Here is a 26,137-nt window from a genome sequence, read left to right on the forward strand (position 1 = left end):
CCTGTGGGAGGAAGGCCTTGGGTTAGTCTCCGTTGATTACCACTGATTGACACACAGCCACCGTGTCTGCTGGGACGCTGCCAGAGTCCCAGCTCTGTTCGGCTGTGGAGCTCGGTTTGGTCTCAACTTGAATAAAAGCGTCATGTCCTTTTACTAAATTGTTTTATTATTGTTAATAAAGTTTAGAAAAGATAAATATGAATTTGTTCTGGATATGTGAGCCAAAGTCAGAAAAAAATAATATACAACAAATATTTGTAGTTCAGGTTATTTTCAGCCGTCGTGCAGCAGAGATTGGTCCATTATTATTTGTTATATTATCACGGCGGAGGGCTTTAGGCTGTGCCTGATGTAAACAAAGGGGTGTGGCCTATTCAAGTTGAAAGGTCAATCGGCGTCATCATATATCAACCCGATAAACTTCATGAAAGTTTCTATCCAGCAAACATGGCATTGTCATGCATCTTGTCATAATTAATGAGTTTGATAGTGGCTTACCCTTTCACCTCTTGGTCCTTTCGGGCCCTGAGGAATATAAGTAAACAATTGATGAGTCAGAGGCAGACATTATTTAAACAGTGAGGCAAGTTCACGTAAAAAAAGGAAGGTAGACTTAAACTTAACATATCTAAAATCTAAAACCTAAAAGAAGCTGGGCTACAATCGCTGGGGGATGAATAGGTGCATGTGGACAAACTGTGCATGTGAACTGCACAGCCAAAGCACCATTCAGGTGGGAACATATTTCAGTCCACTTCATTGAATCTGGCCTTTGGCTAGAGCTGATGCCTACAATGTCTGCCCTGAGCTATGCTACGCATTATCACATACACCACACTCAAAGGGCTAAATGACACATCCAACCAGGGTTTGATTGCTCACTTTGAATCTTCCCTGAGTAGAAATAGAAGTTAAATAAATAGTGTTACTTATTTCTTTGTGTCATTTAACTGTGCTGGCTGTATCACGCACTGTTCAGCATTGCAGTTCATCTATCTCATTGCACATCAACCCATTAACATGCAGGGGATTTATGATGCTGTACATGTCCATGCAGAAGCACAGCCTCATAAAGCCGCTCCCAGATCACTGTGCACACTGTAGTATTAAACTGATCCGAAACCACAATCAGGGGCGTATCAAGCTTTCCAAAAGTGGGGGTGTTCTGGAATAGGCGAAGAAATAATCATTCCAAATAGCGATGATCAATTATATGAACTTTTACATACATCTAGGCCTACAAAATGGAAGAAATGCGAGCAGATACACTGTGTGTGTGTGTGTGTGTGTGTGTGTGTGTGTGTGTGTGTGTGTGTGTGTGTGTGTGTGTGTGTGTGTGTGTGTGTGTGTGTGTGTGTGTGTGTGTGTGTGTGTGTGTGTGTGTGTGTGTATGACTCATTGTGTGTTTGTTTGATACACACACACACACACACACACACACACACACACACACACACACACACACACACACACACACACACACACACACACACACACACACACACACACACTGTGTGATAAAGCTGAAAGGAGCTTCAGCAGCCTCTGAAGGCTGAAAACATGGATGCGAAGTACAATGACACAAACATGTCTCAACAGTGTAACCGTGTGTTATGTTCAAAAGCACAAGCTGGATCTGTTGGACAGGAAAATGATTGCAGAACAATTAGTTTGTCATAATGAGCAGAGACAAAACACATTTGTAAAGCCACTTGAGGCTGTTGCATGAATGTTCAATAACTGTAGCTCTAATGACATTTGGCTAGAGCGTTTGTTACTTGTATGTAGTGATGTTATTATGTAGTGACACACAGAGTGCAGGCTGTCAAACCAGTGGTCAAGTTCAACTTCAAATGTTCTCCATTTCATGCTGAGACCTATCTATGATCTATGTATAATGTTGGGCTCATGTGTTTATGGTGTGGTATTACTGATTATACAGTAGCCTAACTGAAAATAAAACGTGTCTGATCGAATGGAACGCACTTGCATGCTTCTAATGTTCTAAGAAAACAAGATGAACCCTTGACACACACTGTTGAGGACATTTCACGTTCAAGTGTGCTGAGAAAGCGAATCGCACAATTCTCCGGATTTTCGTGTATCACAGCATTCATTCACATTCATTAAACCAGTAGGCCTAAGTTGATTGCTGTGACACATACTTTGTGTATATTTTCAGTGATACACCTTGTAGATTGAAGTGCGTTTTCTCAAGGTTTGAAAATGACGAATCGCACGAGGATCTCTACTCTCCGTAAAGGCTACCTGTAGCCCTAGTCAAACCTGTGCATCCCAACCGCGGTAGCACTCGAAACAGATAGCCTATAGCTTGCAACTTGCAAGCACGTCAGTGTCTGCAGAGGGAGAGAAGTCAACTTACTTGTTTTCTCTTGAAAAAGCCGTCTATAGTCCCCTGTCTTTTTCTTTTAGTTTTCGGCATCATTGGCTATATTGCACGAAAAAATAAAACAGTTTTAAAACTAAAGTAGGCTTAGTTCCCGTCGGAAGAATGAATGGGATCTTATGCTAGGAGGTAACTAGCTCTTGAATAGAGAGCCATGAACCTTGCATCTATTAATGACAAATAATTAATCGCTTAATCGCTTTAATCGCTTAATATGCCTGAAAATGTTGCCTTCATTACAGGCAGTGAATGATGCTGATCTAAAACAGTGATTCAATTCTACCTTTTCATTGAAGGCGTCAAGTCAGTATGCAGCACGAACAGTTAGGCACAGCAATCTGTGAGAAACTGCTTGAATGACCGCGGTCACCGCGCTGAGCTCTCAGGCAGTCGGGTCTCGGGAGCACCGCTGCCAGCGCTTTCTGCAGGCTGCGCGAGCTGTTTAGTCTACGTAACGTCAATTGTAGCGCTGGGATTTACAGAGTGATCATTTGATACAGAGGGATGCAATCATAGCAACCATTTTAAATTGCATACAACAGGCGAACGTTTACTATTTTTTATTAGAAAAGCTGATTTTTGTGAGGATTTGACGAACAAAAGTGGAGGGGATGGAATGGCCTTCCAATAGAAGTGAGGGGGATGCATCGTACTCATCCCCCGCGTCTGATACGCGCCTGACCACAATTATAGCCTATTAAATAATGACGCTAAGCTGCCAAGCTTTGTATTCTGTAACTTACCTGATATGAAGTGATCGCTGCACAAGCGGAATCCAACAGCCGGGGGGTCCCATTTTTCAGTCTTTTTTTGCTTGCTCCTGGCTCTTTTAATGGCGCTGATCCACTTAGCTCGCCTCTCCGCATCTTTAGGAATGCGGTAGAACGACGTACATTTATTTTTGCCTCGTTTATTTGTGCAACCTGGTGCACAACAGTTATCGACCATGTCTGCTCCACCACAAGAGCGCCAGTCTGCCGAATACTGCCAAAATGGTGGTGCCCACGTTTTCCCCGCCCCAACAACGTCATCACCCGGAACTCTATTGCAGCCAATGAGCTCGAGTTGACCCTGCTTAGCCTCCGAGATCAGACGAGATCGCGCGTGCTCAGGGTGGTATGGCCGTAAGCAATTATTGTCTTGTCCATACTAACTTTTATACAGGAGGAACCCATAATGAGTGGGAGCGCTGCTGTGGCCAGAGACGGGACTTGTACAGAAACAATAATTTGATCCATAATGAATGAAAGAAATGAATGAATGAATGACTACGTTATTCCAGACTCAGAGTTCCACATCTGAATGTAATGCATTACACTGCTTGGGCGTGATCGTTTGCGTGATCTTTTGAATAAACGTAGCGTTGCAAAACGTGGGATGGACGGCATTAGTCAGCGCGATGAAGCCATTCATAGCTATTATTTCTTTAGAACAACATGATCAGGGGAGAGCGCGAACGCAGTCCCCCACTACCAGAAATTATGCAATCGAGATTCCCACATTTGGGGAATTCGCACGGGTCAGCAACAGCCTCAGTGCAATGGCTGAGCCTCGCTATGGGTGAACCACCTTCTTGATCGTGGTATCTCCCTTGCCAGGTAAGTATGAGTTGTACACGTTCAGGTGGGCTGAACGATGCCCACGCTTGTTCCCGTGGAGAACGGTTGCAAAGCATTCGGAGATGTCTAGACTTTAATAAACACTGTAGACCACCGGTCACACGATGACAGGCGAATCTGAAATCAGCGTGATGGAAGCATAACGAAAGGAAACCTGGAGATCCGAGTTATCGACCCGCCACAGAAAGAATCCTTTTTTCTTTCTTAAACAACAGAATATCGTTGGAATAATTGTAAACAGTGCGTTTATGAATTGTAAATGACACTTTATTGTCTACAGGCGGACGGGTGTACTCTCAGGTAGTGATGTTATGGTTTGCGTCGAGGCATCGGGGCGTGTGTCGAGTACCTCGGCTCCTCCCCCAGCGAAGCTCCGTATCGAGTAGGATTCACATAGGCGAAATGACGTAGCGCGTGACGTTCGAGGCTTCATCTCGGGCTGTTGCGCGATATGGGTTCACAATTGGCACATTTTTACAAAAAGAAGACCCTACCCAGTTCCAAGATCACTTTTATGGCTATGTAATTAATCACACTCATTCTCAGTCATCATGCAGTTCTATTATTACAATTATTAGTAGGCTACTGAGACAATCTATTTTGCCCGGGATGACTTAAAATCTAGGTCAAATGATTTGTTCTCTACCATGAACTCGGGAGATATTTATGAACGGCAAACTCACACGTATCACTGAAATGACTTTAATTCTTAAACGTTGTGATGTTGTACGAAGCAAACATCACATCATCACAGGAAACTCTTTCTTTCATCATAATTTAATTCACCACTAGGTGTCCCTAGCGTACTAATTTGAAGCTTCGAGGTCGAACCACTTTGATGGTTCTTCTGGCTGCGAGGCTTTGACGTTTCATGAGGCATCATCTCGGCACCACTACTCTCTGGACTCAGGAGGAGTTTAGTTTTTCACAGTGAGAGAGGGGTGCACCGGTCCTGGAGGTACTGCAATACCAGGTCGATGCGTGGAGTGGACGGAGCAAGCCCCTTTTCCATCTCCCAGTTCCAAAAATCAATTTAATATATGGTCTCCGGGTAGGGGACGTATCAGATATTAAACTGATAAGAACAGATACTACACTTGATCTTAGCCAAAAGGCCGAGAAGCGATGCCTCCACAGGCTCAGACCAAGAGGACAGCTTCCCAGACACGTCGCTCCACTTGGCGGTTTAACAGACAACGACAAAACAAAAAAAAGACCAAGCACCCTGTCAGCGTGTTTGTGTGTATGTGAAAGCTGAAGAAATAAACCGAGATCGCTACATCTCTTTGCTGCTGCCTGCTGGCAGTCTCACTAGGCCGTCTGCATGTTTCACAAATAGAGTTTGGAGCAGTGGAGGCTTCTATAAGACTACAGGTGAAGCAGTGCTTCACCAAAAAAATGTTAAAAAATAAATAAACCAAAAATCTTACAACAATCCCATTTTCAGTGCTTTGAAACAGAAATACTCACGAAGACGAGCTGTTTTCCTGAAATCAATTATGTGAGTCACAACAGCGCCACTATTCCCATTGACTTCAATGTAAATCGAGTGAACCCCAGGCGGCTCGTGTTTATTTTCCGTTTCAATTGATCCTTATGGCAGATAAGTCCCACCCGTGAACCAGTGACCGATAGGGTAGAATTTTGCACTTCAGTCACTTGACACAACACTCTGGCCAGTCACCGCCTTCATTGGACAGCTATCGTGAACTGACTACGAGTGAAAGCAGAGGGCAGACCAAAACCTACTGTGAAAACCACACAGCTCGTTGGTGCTACGGTAAGGAGCATTTTAAATTGCTCCATGTATGACAAGGTAAACTGGCTAACAGGGAGTTGGCTGAAAAAACGCCTTTACTGTTGGCCCCGTGTCATGTTTAAAGCATGCAATTGTGGTGTAGAACAAAATAAAAAGAAAACAAAGTGCTTGCATGATATCGAGTTCCTGAACCCACGTGACCACCGGTGTTCGGAACGCCATTTTGTCAGTAAAATCAAGCGCCGCCCTTAAAGAGCTTCCTTAAAATGACCCGGCGCCGAAGCTTTCAAGCCATCGGAGTACTCATCTCACTTTAATTCGCATGACATCGAGCTCTATAGGCAAAAATTAAATAGGTTAAATATTACCGACCCATACAATGCCCCCGGGGTGCTTTTCAAAAGCATCTCCGCTGAAGAAGACGTCCCAGATCTGCAGTATCCGGATAGATATAACTACCTTCAGAGCAGCCACAAAGACAGACGTCAGAAAGCCTGCAGTGTCTCTAGTAAGACAAATATGCTACCCAAAAGTCCCATAGTTTCACCAGTGAGGCTACCAGGTATTCATGAGCATAGAAGGATTAGGGTAAAACAGGGCATGCAGTGTGTAACTGCTCCTGTGTGTAAAATGGTCATTTCCAGATGGTGTACAATCAAATGAATGTGAAGTAGGTACAATAACAGGGAGGGTAAATCCAGGAAGTACTATTCTTAAAAAGCAGGAGTGTTAAACCAAGTAGGTAGTATCCTTTTGAAAGAGCAGGGCGGTACCAATGTGGGGTGGCATTACTATTGTCCAAAACTAATGTTATTGTTGTTTTCTTCAGTTGGGGATGTCAACACGAGGACTTGGCAAGGAAATACTATGAAATGCGTCATCGCCTCTCACACACGAATGTCATGGTAGGAACAGCTGGATTCAGGATTTCACCCCTGCATTGGGGCCTCACCTGATGGATACGTTTCCTGTAGCTGCTGTGGTTCAGGTGTCATAGAAATTAAGTGCCCATTTTCTGCAAAGGACCTTTCTGTTAATTAGGCAGTAAAGTGTTTTTCTGCACAGAAACCAGCACCAGCAGCAGCAGCATTTGCTGATCATAGTCAACAACAGTGGTGCTACTGCCCTGAGCCAGAAGCAGGGAACATGGTGGTCTGTGCGTCAGGTTTTTGTTCAGTTAAAAAGTTTCACCAGACCTGCCTTCGCATGAAAAGGGTCCCAAAACAGTGGGTATGTCCCATCTGCCGAAAAGTGATCAATGCCCAAAGAAGAAAACCTTAGTGAGGAGACTGTGAAATGAGTTGTTTGTAGTAGCTGATACTGTACTGTTATTTATGAATAAACAGTTGTTAAACCAATATTGTTCTCTTCCCCATAATTTGTATTAGATATCTGTAGCAATCAGGGATATGAAACATGGGTGGGTCATTCATATAAAACACACCAGAACAAATATCTGTTTGGGTGGAACTCAAGTTAGAATGGGTGGATGTGCAGCTTGATCTGCAAAGAGAAACGATGTGATCGCATCAGAATAGCGAGTGATTAAAAATAATGTCACGACAAGCAAGCAAGAAGTGTGAGTCACAAAGGTTTATTTGCTGGTTGAGCACATCTGTAGCCAGTCACATCAGTTCAATTTACTGTACATCCCCATCACTGGAAGGACACCACAGATTCAGACACATTTGTAAGTGCACAACACACGCTCACCGTCTTGTCAAGGTAGGCCACATCATTTTCCCTGTCTATGTCCGTGAAACATATGGGGACAGTGCTTTGCAAGACTGTGTACTTTGGACGGAGAACTCCTATCACTCTTTCAATATGTATCCTAAGAGAGGCTAGACGTCTGGTGTTCTCCAAGTCAGCAGGATCTAACTGCTTCTATCCACGAGTAAATGCTGGAATTTTTAATTCAGCTTGGCATCTCTCAATGGACTCTTTAACCAGACAACCTCTGTCCGCTAAAACTACGTCCCCTGGGAGCAAATGAGATAAAAAGTGACTTTGTTCTGTGATAAACGTATCACTTGTGCGACCTCCCCATCCAGCGGAAATGAAACAAATGGAACCTCGAGGGCAAATTGCAATTAAATATTTCATTGTGTGGTGTGATTTGTATGATGAGTAACACTGAGCACTGGCTAGCAATCTACTGGGTTTCTCTAGAAATATTTCAAAACAATCTATAATGCAAACTGTCTTTTCAAAGCTACGGTTTCGAAATGCATATGGAAGAGATTTTCTTAAGTATTCTCTGTCAGGCCACAACACCAGACTTGGCACCAGTCTACAATGCATCACACTAATGCAGTGTTTGAAGAGCTTTGAAACAGTGGTTGAGTCAATGTCAAAATAAAAAGCCAAAAACTCAAAGGACAAGTTCATTCTAAGCTTAATTAAAGTTAACATGTACTGCTGAAAACATGTTAAACTAGATTTAAGTTGGAGAAAAGGAGCCACAATATGAAAAATTGTCATGAGAATGGAGAATGCTGATAAACCAGTGAGAGTATGAACCCTTTTATCATCGTTATGCAAGCTCATCTCATTCAGTGTAGTCCTATTCATTTTTTCCTTCAACAACATATTTTCAGTCCTCAGAGCTTGGCATTCTTGCTCAAGAGATTGGACGCGTTTACCACAGGTTTCAGTGGTGCATGGTGGGGTTGCTGGATCCTCCTCATGGAGAACAGGCTGGACATCGTTTCCAGGTTCTTCATGGGTAGATTCCTTCAAAGGCACTGTGGTGGGACTTTGCTCTGCAGTAGGATCCTTGTTGCAGTCTTGGGGACAATCTGTTGATGCTCTGGTGAAAACAAAAGTAGTATAAACTGTCACTACTGATGACAGTTTGTCATTCTTTTGTCAGTCACTCTCTGTTTTCTGCAGTATACTAGTTCTGTGTGGTGATGTGTATGTGTGAATACATAGTGTTATTGTTGGAGAGTTACCACAAAACTGCAGGTGTGTGTGTCTCAGAGTTTGTGCATGTGTGTGTGTGTGTGTGTGTGTGTGTGTGTGTGTCTGAGTTTGTATGTGTGGGTGTGTGTGTGTGTGTGTCTGAGTTTGTGTGTGTGTGTGTGTGTGTGTGTGTGTGTGTGTGTGTGTGTGTGTGTGTGTGTGTGTGTGTGTGTGTGTGTGTGTGTGTGTGTGTGTGTGTGTGTGTGTGTGTGTGTGTGTGTGTGTGTGTGTGTGTGTGTGTGTGTGTGTGTTCACCATGGGGCCGGGACCAATATCAGCGCCTTTGTTGTGATCATACTGAGCAGCAAAGTTCTGTTGGAGTGAAAAATAAAAACCAGAATAAGAGACAAAATATACATATAAAAATTCATACAATACAATATACTTATTTTCTAAATCATAGGTTATTGTCTGTTCCATTGCTATAATTGTGCCAGAATTTGGGTCAGGTGAGTTTAAGGGCTTGATCGTTTATCAAACAGATGAACAGCAAATCAGCATCTTCCTGTAGCTTCTATACCTTACGGTTACAATAGGATATACCAGCCGGTTAACCTTATTTACTGAGAGGCCTTCATCAACATTCAGTTCCCCCACCTAGGAACACTTTAGAACCAACATCCATCTTCAGTTCCCCCACCCAGCAGCACTTTAGAACCAACATCCACCTTCAGTACCCCACACAGTCACATTTTAGAACCAACATCCACCTTCAGTCCCCCCACCCAGCAGTTGACCAAGTCGGCCCCTATAGGATACTTACTCTGCCGAGGCCAGGGGGTCCTGGGGGCCCAGCAGGGCCGGGGTTGCCAGGTCTGCCGTCCCTCCCGTCAGGGCCCTGGGGTCCCTGTGGAGGAAGGCCTTGGGTTAGTCTCCGTTGATTACCACTGATTGACACACAGCCACCGTGTCTGCTGGGACGCTGCCAGAGTCCCAGCTCTGTTCGGCTGTGGAGCTCGGTTTGGTCTCAACTTGAATAAAAGCGTCATGTCCTTTTACTAAATTGTTTTATTATTGTTAATAAAGTTTAGAAAAGATAAATATGAATTTGTTCTGGATATGTGAGCCAAAGTCAGAAAAAAATAATATACAACAAATATTTGTAGTTCAGGTTATTTTCAGCCGTCGTGCAGCAGAGATTGGTCCATTATTATTTGTTATATTATCACGGCGGAGGGCTTTAGGCTGTGCCTGATGTAAACAAAGGGGTGTGGCCTATTCAAGTTGAAAGGTCAATCGGCGTCATCATATATCAACCCGATAAACTTCATGAAAGTTTCTATCCAGCAAACATGGCATTGTCATGCATCTTGTCATAATTAATGAGTTTGATAGTGGCTTACCCTTTCACCTCTTGGTCCTTTCGGGCCCTGAGGAATATAAGTAAACAATTGATGAGTCAGAGGCAGACATTATTTAAACAGTGAGGCAAGTTCACGTAAAAAAAGGAAGGTAGACTTAAACTTAACATATCTAAAATCTAAAACCTAAAAGAAGCTGGGCTACAATCGCTGGGGGATGAATAGGTGCATGTGGACAAACTGTGCATGTGAACTGCACAGCCAAAGCACCATTCAGGTGGGAACATATTTCAGTCCACTTCATTGAATCTGGCCTTTGGCTAGAGCTGATGCCTACAATGTCTGCCCTGAGCTATGCTACGCATTATCACATACACCACACTCAAAGGGCTAAATGACACATCCAACCAGGGTTTGATTGCTCACTTTGAATCTTCCCTGAGTAGAAATAGAAGTTAAATAAATAGTGTTACTTATTTCTTTGTGTCATTTAACTGTGCTGGCTGTATCACGCACTGTTCAGCATTGCTGTTCATCTATCTCATTGCACATCAACCCATTAACATGCAGGGGATTTATGATGCTGTACATGTCCATGCAGAAGCACAGCCTCATAAAGCCGCTCCCAGATCACTGTGCACACTGTAGTATTAAACTGATCCGAAACCACAATCAGGGGCGTATCAAGCTTTCCAAAAGTGGGGGTGTTCTGGAATAGGCGAAGAAATAATCATTCCAAATAGCGATGATCAATTATATGAACTTTTACATACATCTAGGCCTACAAAATGGAAGAAATGCGAGCAGATACACTGTGTGTGTGTGTGTGTGTGTGTGTGTGTGTGTGTGTGTGTGTGTGTGTGTGTGTGTGTGTGTGTGTGTGTGTGTGTGTGTGTGTGTGTGTGTGTGTGTGTGTGTGTGTGTGTATGACTCATTGTGTGTTTGTTTGATACACACACACACACACACACACACACACACACACACACACACACACACACACACACACACACACACACACACACACACACACACACACACACACACACACTGTGTGATAAAGCTGAAAGGAGCTTCAGCAGCCTCTGAAGGCTGAAAACATGGATGCGAAGTACAATGACACAAACATGTCTCAACAGTGTAACCGTGTGTTATGTTCAAAAGCACAAGCTGGATCTGTTGGACAGGAAAATGATTGCAGAACAATTAGTTTGTCATAATGAGCAGAGACAAAACACATTTGTAAAGCCACTTGAGGCTGTTGCATGAATGTTCAATAACTGTAGCTCTAATGACATTTGGCTAGAGCGTTTGTTACTTGTATGTAGTGATGTTATTATGTAGTGACACACAGAGTGCAGGCTGTCAAACCAGTGGTCAAGTTCAACTTCAAATGTTCTCCATTTCATGCTGAGACCTATCTATGATCTATGTATAATGTTGGGCTCATGTGTTTATGGTGTGGTATTACTGATTATACAGTAGCCTAACTGAAAATAAAACGTGTCTGATCGAATGGAACGCACTTGCATGCTTCTAATGTTCTAAGAAAACAAGATGAACCCTTGACACACACTGTTGAGGACATTTCACGTTCAAGTGTGCTGAGAAAGCGAATCGCACAATTCTCCGGATTTTCGTGTATCACAGCATTCATTCACATTCATTAAACCAGTAGGCCTAAGTTGATTGCTGTGACACATACTTTGTGTATATTTTCAGTGATACACCTTGTAGATTGAAGTGCGTTTTCTCAAGGTTTGAAAATGACGAATCGCACGAGGATCTCTACTCTCCGTAAAGGCTACCTGTAGCCCTAGTCAAACCTGTGCATCCCAACCGCGGTAGCACTCGAAACAGATAGCCTATAGCTTGCAACTTGCAAGCACGTCAGTGTCTGCAGAGGGAGAGAAGTCAACTTACTTGTTTTCTCTTGAAAAAGCCGTCTATAGTCCCCTGTCTTTTTCTTTTAGTTTTCGGCATCATTGGCTATATTGCACGAAAAAATAAAACAGTTTTAAAACTAAAGTAGGCTTAGTTCCCGTCGGAAGAATGAATGGGATCTTATGCTAGGAGGTAACTAGCTCTTGAATAGAGAGCCATGAACCTTGCATCTATTAATGACAAATAATTAATCGCTTAATCGCTTTAATCGCTTAATATGCCTGAAAATGTTGCCTTCATTACAGGCAGTGAATGATGCTGATCTAAAACAGTGATTCAATTCTACCTTTTCATTGAAGGCGTCAAGTCAGTATGCAGCACGAACAGTTAGGCACAGCAATCTGTGAGAAACTGCTTGAATGACCGCGGTCACCGCGCTGAGCTCTCAGGCAGTCGGGTCTCGGGAGCACCGCTGCCAGCGCTTTCTGCAGGCTGCGCGAGCTGTTTAGTCTACGTAACGTCAATTGTAGCGCTGGGATTTACAGAGTGATCATTTGATACAGAGGGATGCAATCATAGCAACCATTTTAAATTGCATACAACAGGCGAACGTTTACTATTTTTTATTAGAAAAGCTGATTTTTGTGAGGATTTGACGAACAAAAGTGGAGGGGATGGAATGGCCTTCCAATAGAAGTGAGGGGGATGCATCGTACTCATCCCCCGCGTCTGATACGCGCCTGACCACAATTATAGCCTATTAAATAATGACGCTAAGCTGCCAAGCTTTGTATTCTGTAACTTACCTGATATGAAGTGATCGCTGCACAAGCGGAATCCAACAGCCGGGGGGTCCCATTTTTCAGTCTTTTTTTGCTTGCTCCTGGCTCTTTTAATGGCGCTGATCCACTTAGCTCGCCTCTCCGCATCTTTAGGAATGCGGTAGAACGACGTACATTTATTTTTGCCTCGTTTATTTGTGCAACCTGGTGCACAACAGTTATCGACCATGTCTGCTCCACCACAAGAGCGCCAGTCTGCCGAATACTGCCAAAATGGTGGTGCCCACGTTTTCCCCGCCCCAACAACGTCATCACCCGGAACTCTATTGCAGCCAATGAGCTCGAGTTGACCCTGCTTAGCCTCCGAGATCAGACGAGATCGCGCGTGCTCAGGGTGGTATGGCCGTAAGCAATTATTGTCTTGTCCATACTAACTTTTATACAGGAGGAACCCATAATGAGTGGGAGCGCTGCTGTGGCCAGAGACGGGACTTGTACAGAAACAATAATTTGATCCATAATGAATGAAAGAAATGAATGAATGAATGACTACGTTATTCCAGACTCAGAGTTCCACATCTGAATGTAATGCATTACACTGCTTGGGCGTGATCGTTTGCGTGATCTTTTGAATAAACGTAGCGTTGCAAAACGTGGGATGGACGGCATTAGTCAGCGCGATGAAGCCATTCATAGCTATTATTTCTTTAGAACAACATGATCAGGGGAGAGCGCGAACGCAGTCCCCCACTACCAGAAATTATGCAATCGAGATTCCCACATTTGGGGAATTCGCACGGGTCAGCAACAGCCTCAGTGCAATGGCTGAGCCTCGCTATGGGTGAACCACCTTCTTGATCGTGGTATCTCCCTTGCCAGGTAAGTATGAGTTGTACACGTTCAGGTGGGCTGAACGATGCCCACGCTTGTTCCCGTGGAGAACGGTTGCAAAGCATTCGGAGATGTCTAGACTTTAATAAACACTGTAGACCACCGGTCACACGATGACAGGCGAATCTGAAATCAGCGTGATGGAAGCATAACGAAAGGAAACCTGGAGATCCGAGTTATCGACCCGCCACAGAAAGAATCCTTTTTTCTTTCTTAAACAACAGAATATCGTTGGAATAATTGTAAACAGTGCGTTTATGAATTGTAAATGACACTTTATTGTCTACAGGCGGACGGGTGTACTCTCAGGTAGTGATGTTATGGTTTGCGTCGAGGCATCGGGGCGTGTGTCGAGTACCTCGGCTCCTCCCCCAGCGAAGCTCCGTATCGAGTAGGATTCACATAGGCGAAATGACGTAGCGCGTGACGTTCGAGGCTTCATCTCGGGCTGTTGCGCGATATGGGTTCACAATTGGCACATTTTTACAAAAAGAAGACCCTACCCAGTTCCAAGATCACTTTTATGGCTATGTAATTAATCACACTCATTCTCAGTCATCATGCAGTTCTATTATTACAATTATTAGTAGGCTACTGAGACAATCTATTTTGCCCGGGATGACTTAAAATCTAGGTCAAATGATTTGTTCTCTACCATGAACTCGGGAGATATTTATGAACGGCAAACTCACACGTATCACTGAAATGACTTTAATTCTTAAACGTTGTGATGTTGTACGAAGCAAACATCACATCATCACAGGAAACTCTTTCTTTCATCATAATTTAATTCACCACTAGGTGTCCCTAGCGTACTAATTTGAAGCTTCGAGGTCGAACCACTTTGATGGTTCTTCTGGCTGCGAGGCTTTGACGTTTCATGAGGCATCATCTCGGCACCACTACTCTCTGGACTCAGGAGGAGTTTAGTTTTTCACAGTGAGAGAGGGGTGCACCGGTCCTGGAGGTACTGCAATACCAGGTCGATGCGTGGAGTGGACGGAGCAAGCCCCTTTTCCATCTCCCAGTTCCAAAAATCAATTTAATATATGGTCTCCGGGTAGGGGACGTATCAGATATTAAACTGATAAGAACAGATACTACACTTGATCTTAGCCAAAAGGCCGAGAAGCGATGCCTCCACAGGCTCAGACCAAGAGGCCAGCTTCCCAGACACGTCGCTCCACTTGGCGGTTTAACAGACAACGACAAAACAAAAAAAAGACCAAGCACCCTGTCAGCGTGTTTGTGTGTATGTGAAAGCTGAAGAAATAAACCGAGGTCGCTACATCTCTTTGCTGCTGCCTGCTGGCAGTCTCACTAGGCCGTCTGCATGTTTCACAAATAGAGTTTGGAGCAGTGGAGGCTTCTATAAGACTACAGGTGAAGCAGTGCTTCACCAAAAAAATGTTAAAAAATAAATAAACCAAAAATCTTACAACAATCCCATTTTCAGTGCTTTGAAACAGAAATACTCACGAAGACGAGCTGTTTTCCTGAAATCAATTATGTGAGTCACAACAGCGCCACTATTCCCATTGACTTCAATGTAAATCGAGTGAACCCCAGGCGGCTCGTGTTTATTTTCCGTTTCAATTGATCCTTATGGCAGATAAGTCCCACCCGTGAACCAGTGACCGATAGGGTAGAATTTTGCACTTCAGTCACTTGACACAACACTCTGGCCAGTCACCGCCTTCATTGGACAGCTATCGTGAACTGACTACGAGTGAAAGCAGAGGGCAGACCAAAACCTACTGTGAAAACCACACAGCTCGTTGGTGCTACGGTAAGGAGCATTTTAAATTGCTCCATGTATGACAAGGTAAACTGGCTAACAGGGAGTTGGCTGAAAAAACGCCTTTACTGTTGGCCCCGTGTCATGTTTAAAGCATGCAATTGTGGTGTAGAACAAAATAAAAAGAAAACAAAGTGCTTGCATGATATCGAGTTCCTGAACCCACGTGACCACCGGTGTTCGGAACGCCATTTTGTCAGTAAAATCAAGCGCCGCCCTTAAAGAGCTTCCTTAAAATGACCCGGCGCCGAAGCTTTCAAGCCATCGGAGTACTCATCTCACTTTAATTCGCATGACATCGAGCTCTATAGGCAAAAATTAAATAGGTTAAATATTACCGACCCATACAATGCCCCCGGGGTGCTTTTCAAAAGCATCTCCGCTGAAGAAGACGTCCCAGATCTGCAGTATCCGGATAGATATAACTACCTTCAGAGCAGCCACAAAGACAGACGTCAGAAAGCCTGCAGTGTCTCTAGTAAGACAAATATGCTACCCAAAAGTCCCATAGTTTCACCAGTGAGGCTACCAGGTATTCATGAGCATAGAAGGATTAGGGTAAAACAGGGCATGCAGTGTGTAACTGCTCCTGTGTGTAAAATGGTCATTTCCAGATGGTGTACAATCAAATGAATGTGAAGTAGGTACAATAACAGGGAGGGTAAATCCAGGAAGTACTATTCTTAAAAAGCAGGAGTGTTAAACCAAGTAGGTAGTATCCTTTTGAAAGAGCAGGGCGGTACCAATGTGGGGTGGCATTACTATTGTCCAAAACTAATGTTATTGTTGTTTTCTTCAGTTGGGGATGTCAACACGAGGACTTGGCAAGGAAATACTATGAAATGCGTCATCGCCTCTCACACACGAATGTCATGGTAGGAACAGCTGGATTCAGGATTTCACCCCTGCATTGGGGCCTCACCTGATGGATACGTTTCCTGTAGCTGCTGTGGTTCAGGTGTCATAGAAATTAAGTGCCCATTTTCTGCAAAGGACCTTTCTGTTAATTAGGCAGTAAAGTGTTTTTCTGCACAGAAACCAGCACCAGCAGCAGCAGCATTTGCTGATCATAGTCAACAACAGTGGTGCTACTGCCCTGAGCCAGAAGCAGGGAACATGGTGGTCTGTGCGTCAGGTTTTTGTTCAGTTAAAAAGTTTCACCAGACCTGCCTTCGCATGAAAAGGGTCCCAAAACAGTGGGTATGTCCCATCTGCCGAAAAGTGATCAATGCCCAAAGAAGAAAACCTTAGTGAGGAGACTGTGAAATGAGTTGTTTGTAGTAGCTGATACTGTACTGTTATTTATGAATAAACAGTTGTTAAACCAATATTGTTCTCTTCCCCATAATTTGTATTAGATATCTGTAGCAATCAGGGATATGAAACATGGGTGGGTCATTCATATAAAACACACCAGAACAAATATCTGTTTGGGTGGAACTCAAGTTAGAATGGGTGGATGTGCAGCTTGATCTGCAAAGAGAAACGATGTGATCGCATCAGAATAGCGAGTGATTAAAAATAATGTCACGACAAGCAAGCAAGAAGTGTGAGTCACAAAGGTTTATTTGCTGGTTGAGCACATCTGTAGCCAGTCACATCAGTTCAATTTACTGTACATCCCCATCACTGGAAGGACACCACAGATTCAGACACATTTGTAAGTGCACAACACACGCTCACCGTCTTGTCAAGGTAGGCCACATCATTTTCCCTGTCTATGTCCGTGAAACATATGGGGACAGTGCTTTGCAAGACTGTGTACTTTGGACGGAGAACTCCTATCACTCTTTCAATATGTATCCTAAGAGAGGCTAGACGTCTGGTGTTCTCCAAGTCAGCAGGATCTAACTGCTTCTATCCACGAGTAAATGCTGGAATTTTTAATTCAGCTTGGCATCTCTCAATGGACTCTTTAACCAGACAACCTCTGTCCGCTAAAACTACGTCCCCTGGGAGCAAATGAGATAAAAAGTGACTTTGTTCTGTGATAAACGTATCACTTGTGCGACCTCCCCATCCAGCGGAAATGAAACAAATGGAACCTCGAGGGCAAATTGCAATTAAATATTTCATTGTGTGGTGTGATTTGTATGATGAGTAACACTGAGCACTGGCTAGCAATCTACTGGGTTTCTCTAGAAATATTTCAAAACAATCTATAATGCAAACTGTCTTTTCAAAGCTACGGTTTCGAAATGCATATGGAAGAGATTTTCTTAAGTATTCTCTGTCAGGCCACAACACCAGACTTGGCACCAGTCTACAATGCATCACACTAATGCAGTGTTTGAAGAGCTTTGAAACAGTGGTTGAGTCAATGTCAAAATAAAAAGCCAAAAACTCAAAGGACAAGTTCATTCTAAGCTTAATTAAAGTTAACATGTACTGCTGAAAACATGTTAAACTAGATTTAAGTTGGAGAAAAGGAGCCACAATATGAAAAATTGTCATGAGAATGGAGAATGCTGATAAACCAGTGAGAGTATGAACCCTTTTATCATCGTTATGCAAGCTCATCTCATTCAGTGTAGTCCTATTCATTTTTTCCTTCAACAACATATTTTCAGTCCTCAGAGCTTGGCATTCTTGCTCAAGAGATTGGACGCGTTTACCACAGGTTTCAGTGGTGCATGGTGGGGTTGCTGGATCCTCCTCATGGAGAACAGGCTGGACATCGTTTCCAGGTTCTTCATGGGTAGATTCCTTCAAAGGCACTGTGGTGGGACTTTGCTCTGCAGTAGGATCCTTGTTGCAGTCTTGGGGACAATCTGTTGATGCTCTGGTGAAAACAAAAGTAGTATAAACTGTCACTACTGATGACAGTTTGTCATTCTTTTGTCAGTCACTCTCTGTTTTCTGCAGTATACTAGTTCTGTGTGGTGATGTGTATGTGTGAATACATAGTGTTATTGTTGGAGAGTTACCACAAAACTGCAGGTGTGTGTGTCTCAGAGTTTGTGCATGTGTGTGTGTGTGTGTGTGTGTGTGTGTGTGTCTGAGTTTGTATGTGTGGGTGTGTGTGTGTGTGTGTGTGTCTGAGTTTGTGTGTGTGTGTGTGTGTGTGTGTGTGTGTGTGTGTGTGTGTGTGTGTGTGTGTGTGTGTGTGTGTGTGTGTGTGTGTGTGTGTGTGTGTGTGTGTGTGTGTGTGTGTGTGTGTGTGTGTGTGTGTGTGTGTGTGTGTGTGTGTGTGTGTTCACCATGGGGCCGGGACCAATATCAGCGCCTTTGTTGTGATCATACTGAGCAGCAAAGTTCTGTTGGAGTGAAAAATAAAAACCAGAATAAGAGACAAAATATACATATAAAAATTCATACAATACAATATACTTATTTTCTAAATCATAGGTTATTGTCTGTTCCATTGCTATAATTGTGCCAGAATTTGGGTCAGGTGAGTTTAAGGGCTTGATCGTTTATCAAACAGATGAACAGCAAATCAGCATCTTCCTGTAGCTTCTATACCTTACGGTTACAATAGGATATACCAGCCGGTTAACCTTATTTACTGAGAGGCCTTCATCAACATTCAGTTCCCCCACCTAGGAACACTTTAGAACCAACATCCATCTTCAGTTCCCCCACCCAGCAGCACTTTAGAACCAACATCCACCTTCAGTCCCCCACACAGTCACATTTTAGAACCAACATCCACCTTCAGTCCCCCCACCCAGCAGTTGACCAAGTCGGCCCCTATAGGATACTTACTCTGCCGAGGCCAGGGGGTCCTGGGGGCCCAGCAGGGCCGGGGTTGCCAGGTCTGCCGTCCCTCCCGTCAGGGCCCTGGGGTCCCTGTGGAGGAAGGCCTTGGGTTAGTCTCCGTTGATTACCACTGATTGACACACAGCCACCGTGTCTGCTGGGACGCTGCCAGAGTCCCAGCTCTGTTCGGCTGTGGAGCTCGGTTTGGTCTCAACTTGAATAAATGCGTCATGTCCTTTTACTAAATTGTTTTATTATTGTTAATAAAGTTTAGAAAAGATAAATATGAATTTGTTCTGGATATGTGAGCCAAAGTCAGAAAAAAATAATATACAACAAATATTTGTAGTTCAGGTTATTTTCAGCCGTCGTGCAGCAGAGATTGGTCCATTATTATTTGTTATATTATCACGGCGGAGGGCTTTAGGCTGTGCCTGATGTAAACAAAGGGGTGTGGCCTATTCAAGTTGAAAGGTCAATCGGCGTCATCATATATCAACCCGATAAACTTCATGAAAGTTTCTATCCAGCAAACATGGCATTGTCATGCATCTTGTCATAATTAATGAGTTTGATAGTGGCTTACCCTTTCACCTCTTGGTCCTTTCGGGCCCTGAGGAATATAAGTAAACAATTGATGAGTCAGAGGCAGACATTATTTAAACAGTGAGGCAAGTTCACGTAAAAAAAGGAAGGTAGACTTAAACTTAACATATCTAAAATCTAAAACCTAAAAGAAGCTGGGCTACAATCGCTGGGGGATGAATAGGTGCATGTGGACAAACTGTGCATGTGAACTGCACAGCCAAAGCACCATTCAGGTGGGAACATATTTCAGTCCACTTCATTGAATCTGGCCTTTGGCTAGAGCTGATGCCTACAATGTCTGCCCTGAGCTATGCTACGCATTATCACATACACCACACTCAAAGGGCTAAATGACACATCCAACCAGGGTTTGATTGCTCACTTTGAATCTTCCCTGAGTAGAAATAGAAGTTAAATAAATAGTGTTACTTATTTCTTTGTGTCATTTAACTGTGCTGGCTGTATCACGCACTGTTCAGCATTGCTGTTCATCTATCTCATTGCACATCAACCCATTAACATGCAGGGGATTTATGATGCTGTACATGTCCATGCAGAAGCACAGCCTCATAAAGCCGCTCCCAGATCACTGTGCACACTGTAGTATTAAACTGATCCGAAACCACAATCAGGGGCGTATCAAGCTTTCCAAAAGTGGGGGTGTTCTGGAATAGGCGAAGAAATAATCATTCCAAATAGCGATGATCAATTATATGAACTTTTACATACATCTAGGCCTACAAAATGGAAGAAATGCGAGCAGATACACTGTGTGTGTGTGTGTGTGTGTGTGTGTGTGTGTGTGTGTGTGTGTGTGTGTGTGTGTGTGTGTGTGTGTGTGTGTGTGTGTGTGTGTGTGTGTGTGTGTGTGTGTATGACTCATTGTGTGTTTGTTTGATACACCACACACACACACACACACACACACACACACACACACACACACACACACACACACACACACACACACACACACACACACACACACACACACACACACACACACACACTGTGTGATAAAGCTGAAAGGAGCTTCAGCAGCCTCTGAAGGCTGAAAACATGGATGCGAAGTACAATGACACAAACATGTCTCAACAGTGTAACCGTGTGTTATGTTCAAAAGCACAAGCTGGATCTGTTGGACAGGAAAATGATTGCAGAACAATTAGTTTGTCATAATGAGCAGAGACAAAACACATTTGTAAAGCCACTTGAGGCTGTTGCATGAATGTTCAATAACTGTAGCTCTAATGACATTTGGCTAGAGCGTTTGTTACTTGTATGTAGTGATGTTATTATGTAGTGACACACAGAGTGCAGGCTGTCAAACCAGTGGTCAAGTTCAACTTCAAATGTTCTCCATTTCATGCTGAGACCTATCTATGATCTATGTATAATGTTGGGCTCATGTGTTTATGGTGTGGTATTACTGATTATACAGTAGCCTAACTGAAAATAAAACGTGTCTGATCGAATGGAACGCACTTGCATGCTTCTAATGTTCTAAGAAAACAAGATGAACCCTTGACACACACTGTTGAGGACATTTCACGTTCAAGTGTGCTGAGAAAGCGAATCGCACAATTCTCCGGATTTTCGTGTATCACAGCATTCATTCACATTCATTAAACCAGTAGGCCTAAGTTGATTGCTGTGACACATACTTTGTGTATATTTTCAGTGATACACCTTGTAGATTGAAGTGCGTTTTCTCAAGGTTTGAAAATGACGAATCGCACGAGGATCTCTACTCTCCGTAAAGGCTACCTGTAGCCCTAGTCAAACCTGTGCATCCCAACCGCGGTAGCACTCGAAACAGATAGCCTATAGCTTGCAACTTGCAAGCACGTCAGTGTCTGCAGAGGGAGAGAAGTCAACTTACTTGTTTTCTCTTGAAAAAGCCGTCTATAGTCCCCTGTCTTTTTCTTTTAGTTTTCGGCATCATTGGCTATATTGCACGAAAAAATAAAACAGTTTTAAAACTAAAGTAGGCTTAGTTCCCGTCGGAAGAATGAATGGGATCTTATGCTAGGAGGTAACTAGCTCTTGAATAGAGAGCCATGAACCTTGCATCTATTAATGACAAATAATTAATCGCTTAATCGCTTTAATCGCTTAATATGCCTGAAAATGTTGCCTTCATTACAGGCAGTGAATGATGCTGATCTAAAACAGTGATTCAATTCTACCTTTTCATTGAAGGCGTCAAGTCAGTATGCAGCACGAACAGTTAGGCACAGCAATCTGTGAGAAACTGCTTGAATGACCGCGGTCACCGCGCTGAGCTCTCAGGCAGTCGGGTCTCGGGAGCACCGCTGCCAGCGCTTTCTGCAGGCTGCGCGAGCTGTTTAGTCTACGTAACGTCAATTGTAGCGCTGGGATTTACAGAGTGATCATTTGATACAGAGGGATGCAATCATAGCAACCATTTTAAATTGCATACAACAGGCGAACGTTTACTATTTTTTATTAGAAAAGCTGATTTTTGTGAGGATTTGACGAACAAAAGTGGAGGGGATGGAATGGCCTTCCAATAGAAGTGAGGGGGATGCATCGTACTCATCCCCCGCGTCTGATACGCGCCTGACCACAATTATAGCCTATTAAATAATGACGCTAAGCTGCCAAGCTTTGTATTCTGTAACTTACCTGATATGAAGTGATCGCTGCACAAGCGGAATCCAACAGCCGGGGGGTCCCATTTTTCAGTCTTTTTTTGCTTGCTCCTGGCTCTTTTAATGGCGCTGATCCACTTAGCTCGCCTCTCCGCATCTTTAGGAATGCGGTAGAACGACGTACATTTATTTTTGCCTCGTTTATTTGTGCAACCTGGTGCACAACAGTTATCGACCATGTCTGCTCCACCACAAGAGCGCCAGTCTGCCGAATACTGCCAAAATGGTGGTGCCCACGTTTTCCCCGCCCCAACAACGTCAACACCCGGAACTCTATTGCAGCCAATGAGCTCGAGTTGACCCTGCTTAGCCTCCGAGATCAGACGAGATCGCGCGTGCTCAGGGTGGTATGGCCGTAAGCAATTATTGTCTTGTCCATACTAACTTTTATACAGGAGGAACCCATAATGAGTGGGAGCGCTGCTGTGGCCAGAGACGGGACTTGTACAGAAACAATAATTTGATCCATAATGAATGAAAGAAATGAATGAATGAATGACTACGTTATTCCAGACTCAGAGTTCCACATCTGAATGTAATGCATTACACTGCTTGGGCGTGATCGTTTGCGTGATCTTTTGAATAAACGTAGCGTTGCAAAACGTGGGATGGACGGCATTAGTCAGCGCGATGAAGCCATTCATAGCTATTATTTCTTTAGAACAACATGATCAGGGGAGAGCGCGAACGCAGTCCCCCACTACCAGAAATTATGCAATCGAGATTCCCACATTTGGGGAATTCGCACGGGTCAGCAACAGCCTCAGTGCAATGGCTGAGCCTCGCTATGGGTGAACCACCTTCTTGATCGTGGTATCTCCCTTGCCAGGTAAGTATGAGTTGTACACGTTCAGGTGGGCTGAACGATGCCCACGCTTGTTCCCGTGGAGAACGGTTGCAAAGCATTCGGAGATGTCTAGACTTTAATAAACACTGTAGACCACCGGTCACACGATGACAGGCGAATCTGAAATCAGCGTGATGGAAGCATAACGAAAGGAAACCTGGAGATCCGAGTTATCGACCCGCCACAGAAAGAATCCTTTTTTCTTTCTTAAACAACAGAATATCGTTGGAATAATTGTAAACAGTGCGTTTATGAATTGTAAATGACACTTTATTGTCTACAGGCGGACGGGTGTACTCTCAGGTAGTGATGTTATGGTTTGCGTCGAGGCATCGGGGCGTGTGTCGAGTACCTCGGCTCCTCCCCCAGCGAAGCTCCGTATCGAGTAGGATTCACATAGGCGAAATGACGTAGCGCGTGACGTTCGAGGCTTCATCTCGGGCTGTTGCGCGATATGGGTTCACAATTGGCACATTTTTACAAAAAGAAGACCCTACCCAGTTCCAAGATCACTTTTATGGCTATGTAATTAATCACACTCATTCTCAGTCATCATGCAGTTCTATTATTACAATTATTAGTAGGCTACTGAGACAATCTATTTTGCCCGGGATGACTTAAAATCTAGGTCAAATGATTTGTTCTCTACCATGAACTCGGGAGATATTTATGAACGGCAAACTCACACGTATCACTGAAATGACTTTAATTCTTAAACGTTGTGATGTTGTACGAAGCAAACATCACATCATCACAGGAAACTCTTTCTTTCATCATAATTTAATTCACCACTAGGTGTCCCTAGCGTACTAATTTGAAGCTTCGAGGTCGAACCACTTTGATGGTTCTTCTGGCTGCGAGGCTTTGACGTTTCATGAGGCATCATCTCGGCACCACTACTCTCTGGACTCAGGAGGAGTTTAGTTTTGTTTTTCACAGTGAGAGAGGGGTGCACCGGTCCTGGAGGTACTGCAATACCAGGTCGATGCGTGGAGTGGACGGAGCAAGCCCCTTTTCCATCTCCCAGTTCCAAAAATCAATTTAATATATGGTCCCCGGGTAGGGGACGTATCAGATATTAAACTGATAAGAACAGATACTACACTTGATCTTAGCCAAAAGGCCGAGAAGCGATGCCTCCACAGGCTCAGACCAAGAGGCCAGCTTCCCAGACACGTCGCTCCACTTGGCGGTTTAACAGACAACGACAAAACAAAAAAAAGACCAAGCACCCTGTCAGCGTGTTTGTGTGTATGTGAAAGCTGAAGAAATAAACCGAGATCGCTACATCTCTTTGCTGCTGCCTGCTGGCAGTCTCACTAGGCCGTCTGCATGTTTCACAAATAGAGTTTGGAGCAGTGGAGGCTTCTATAAGACTACAGGTGAAGCAGTGCTTCACCAAAAAAATGTTAAAAAATAAATAAACCAAAAATCTTACAACAATCCCATTTTCAGTGCTTTGAAACAGAAATACTCACGAAGACGAGCTGTTTTCCTGAAATCAATTATGTGAGTCACAACAGCGCCACTATTCCCATTGACTTCAATGTAAATCGAGTGAACCCCAGGCGGCTCGTGTTTATTTTCCGTTTCAATTGATCCTTATGGCAGATAAGTCCCACCCGTGAACCAGTGACCGATAGGGTAGAATTTTGCACTTCAGTCACTTGACACAACACTCTGGCCAGTCACCGCCTTCATTGGACAGCTATCGTGAACTGACTACGAGTGAAAGCAGAGGGCAGACCAAAACCTACTGTGAAAACCACACAGCTCGTTGGTGCTACGGTAAGGAGCATTTTAAATTGCTCCATGTATGACAAGGTAAACTGGCTAACAGGGAGTTGGCTGAAAAAACGCCTTTACTGTTGGCCCCGTGTCATGTTTAAAGCATGCAATTGCCCAGCTAACGCAGTTACGTCGCCGCGACGTCGCGGTTACGTAACTTTATGACCAAACATAGGTTGCCGCAACGTAAGTTTCAACGTTGCCGCGACGTGCGGGTGAAAGACGCGATCACGTTGCCGCAATGTATCTTGGCGACGTTGCTCGTCCGTAACTGCCACGTCCTGGCGACGTCGTGGCAACCAAAATACATACTGGCGACATTTATGCAACCTTCTTCAAAAAGGTTGCCATAACGTTGCCATAACGTTGCAAGGACGTTCTTGGCGACGTTGCTCGTCCGTAACTGCCACGTCCTGGCGACGTCGTGGCAACCAAAATACATACTGGCGACATTTATGCAACCTTCTTCAAAAAGGTTGCCATAACGTTGCAAGGACGTTAGGGCGGATCTGCATGGTGCAGTCCTCATTTGCCCTTTATAGAACCCACAAAATCTAGTCTGAAATCTACAAGCCACATAAATATTTTACCTACATTTTGGCTGGTGGCTGTTGCTAATGTGGACCCCAAGCCTATTCAAAAGACAAGACAGTACACTAACAAATATCAATTTATTATATTTTTATTTCAAATAATTTTGAATTCAATTTTGGGGATGTTCTTCCGCCTGCCGTTCCATCCGACCCTGTGAAGAACAAATAAAAGAGAACACGTGAGTGCATTTATATTCATTTTACATTCAGTCAAATGTCATTGTACATTTAGTCAAAACTTAAATATGTTATGCCGAGGTTACGCTAGACTCGAGCGTGAGCACGTTCTAGATAGCAGCCCAAGTGGCTATGAAAGCTAAGCATTGCCGGATAATGTCTAATAGTAAGAAGACGGTAGACGGGGTCTGGCATTGCGGACGTTGCGCCTAAACAACGTAAATATTCATCCTGGAAACACGAAGTCAAGCCAACTCACTTTGCACTACAGCTGCAGGAAATGCATTTTATAGTTCTTATGTTATTTAATTTAAACTTTTTAGCGTGTAGTTGATCAATGTATTAATCCTGCAGTGTAT

General features: G+C 43.8%; 2 long non-coding RNA genes and 6 other non-coding genes across 10 annotated transcripts; 2 read left to right on the forward strand and 6 right to left on the reverse strand.

Annotated features, from left to right (window-relative positions):
- Window positions 1-3,848: 3,848 nt before the first annotated feature.
- LOC130381874 (U1 spliceosomal RNA) lies at window positions 3,849-4,013 on the reverse strand. The gene has a single exon (XR_008895500.1). It is a non-coding gene; the product is annotated as a U1 spliceosomal RNA (small nuclear RNA).
- Window positions 4,014-4,962: 949 nt separating this feature from the next.
- Window positions 4,963-5,153, reverse strand: LOC130381885 (U2 spliceosomal RNA). Its single transcript, XR_008895511.1, has one exon. It is a non-coding gene; the product is annotated as a U2 spliceosomal RNA (small nuclear RNA).
- Window positions 5,154-5,193: 40 nt separating this feature from the next.
- LOC130380344 (uncharacterized) lies at window positions 5,194-8,406 on the forward strand. Of its 2 annotated transcripts, none has more exons than XR_008895275.1 (2): window positions 5,194-5,806; window positions 6,615-8,406. It is a non-coding gene; the product is annotated as an uncharacterized LOC130380344 (long non-coding RNA). The 2 variants fall into 2 exon arrangements; XR_008895276.1 differs by lacking the exon at window positions 5,194-5,806 and adding an exon at window positions 6,296-6,347.
- Window positions 8,407-13,441: 5,035 nt separating this feature from the next.
- LOC130381875 (U1 spliceosomal RNA) lies at window positions 13,442-13,606 on the reverse strand. The gene has a single exon (XR_008895501.1). It is a non-coding gene; the product is annotated as a U1 spliceosomal RNA (small nuclear RNA).
- Window positions 13,607-14,555: 949 nt separating this feature from the next.
- On the reverse strand, window positions 14,556-14,746 carry LOC130381886 (U2 spliceosomal RNA). The gene has a single exon (XR_008895512.1). It is a non-coding gene; the product is annotated as a U2 spliceosomal RNA (small nuclear RNA).
- Window positions 14,678-17,999, forward strand: LOC130380343 (uncharacterized). Of its 2 annotated transcripts, none has more exons than XR_008895273.1 (2): window positions 14,678-15,399; window positions 16,208-17,999. It is a non-coding gene; the product is annotated as an uncharacterized LOC130380343 (long non-coding RNA). The 2 variants fall into 2 exon arrangements; XR_008895274.1 differs by lacking the exon at window positions 14,678-15,399 and adding an exon at window positions 15,889-15,940.
- A 5,046-nt stretch (window positions 18,000-23,045) lies between these two features.
- LOC130381876 (U1 spliceosomal RNA) lies at window positions 23,046-23,210 on the reverse strand. Its single transcript, XR_008895502.1, has one exon. It is a non-coding gene; the product is annotated as a U1 spliceosomal RNA (small nuclear RNA).
- Window positions 23,211-24,164: 954 nt separating this feature from the next.
- On the reverse strand, window positions 24,165-24,355 carry LOC130381883 (U2 spliceosomal RNA). The gene has a single exon (XR_008895509.1). It is a non-coding gene; the product is annotated as a U2 spliceosomal RNA (small nuclear RNA).
- Window positions 24,356-26,137: the final 1,782 nt, after the last annotated feature.

This window comes from Gadus chalcogrammus, chromosome 4 (assembly GCF_026213295.1).
Source record: "Gadus chalcogrammus isolate NIFS_2021 chromosome 4, NIFS_Gcha_1.0, whole genome shotgun sequence".
In the NCBI taxonomy this organism is placed as follows: domain Eukaryota; kingdom Metazoa; phylum Chordata; class Actinopteri; order Gadiformes; family Gadidae; genus Gadus; species Gadus chalcogrammus.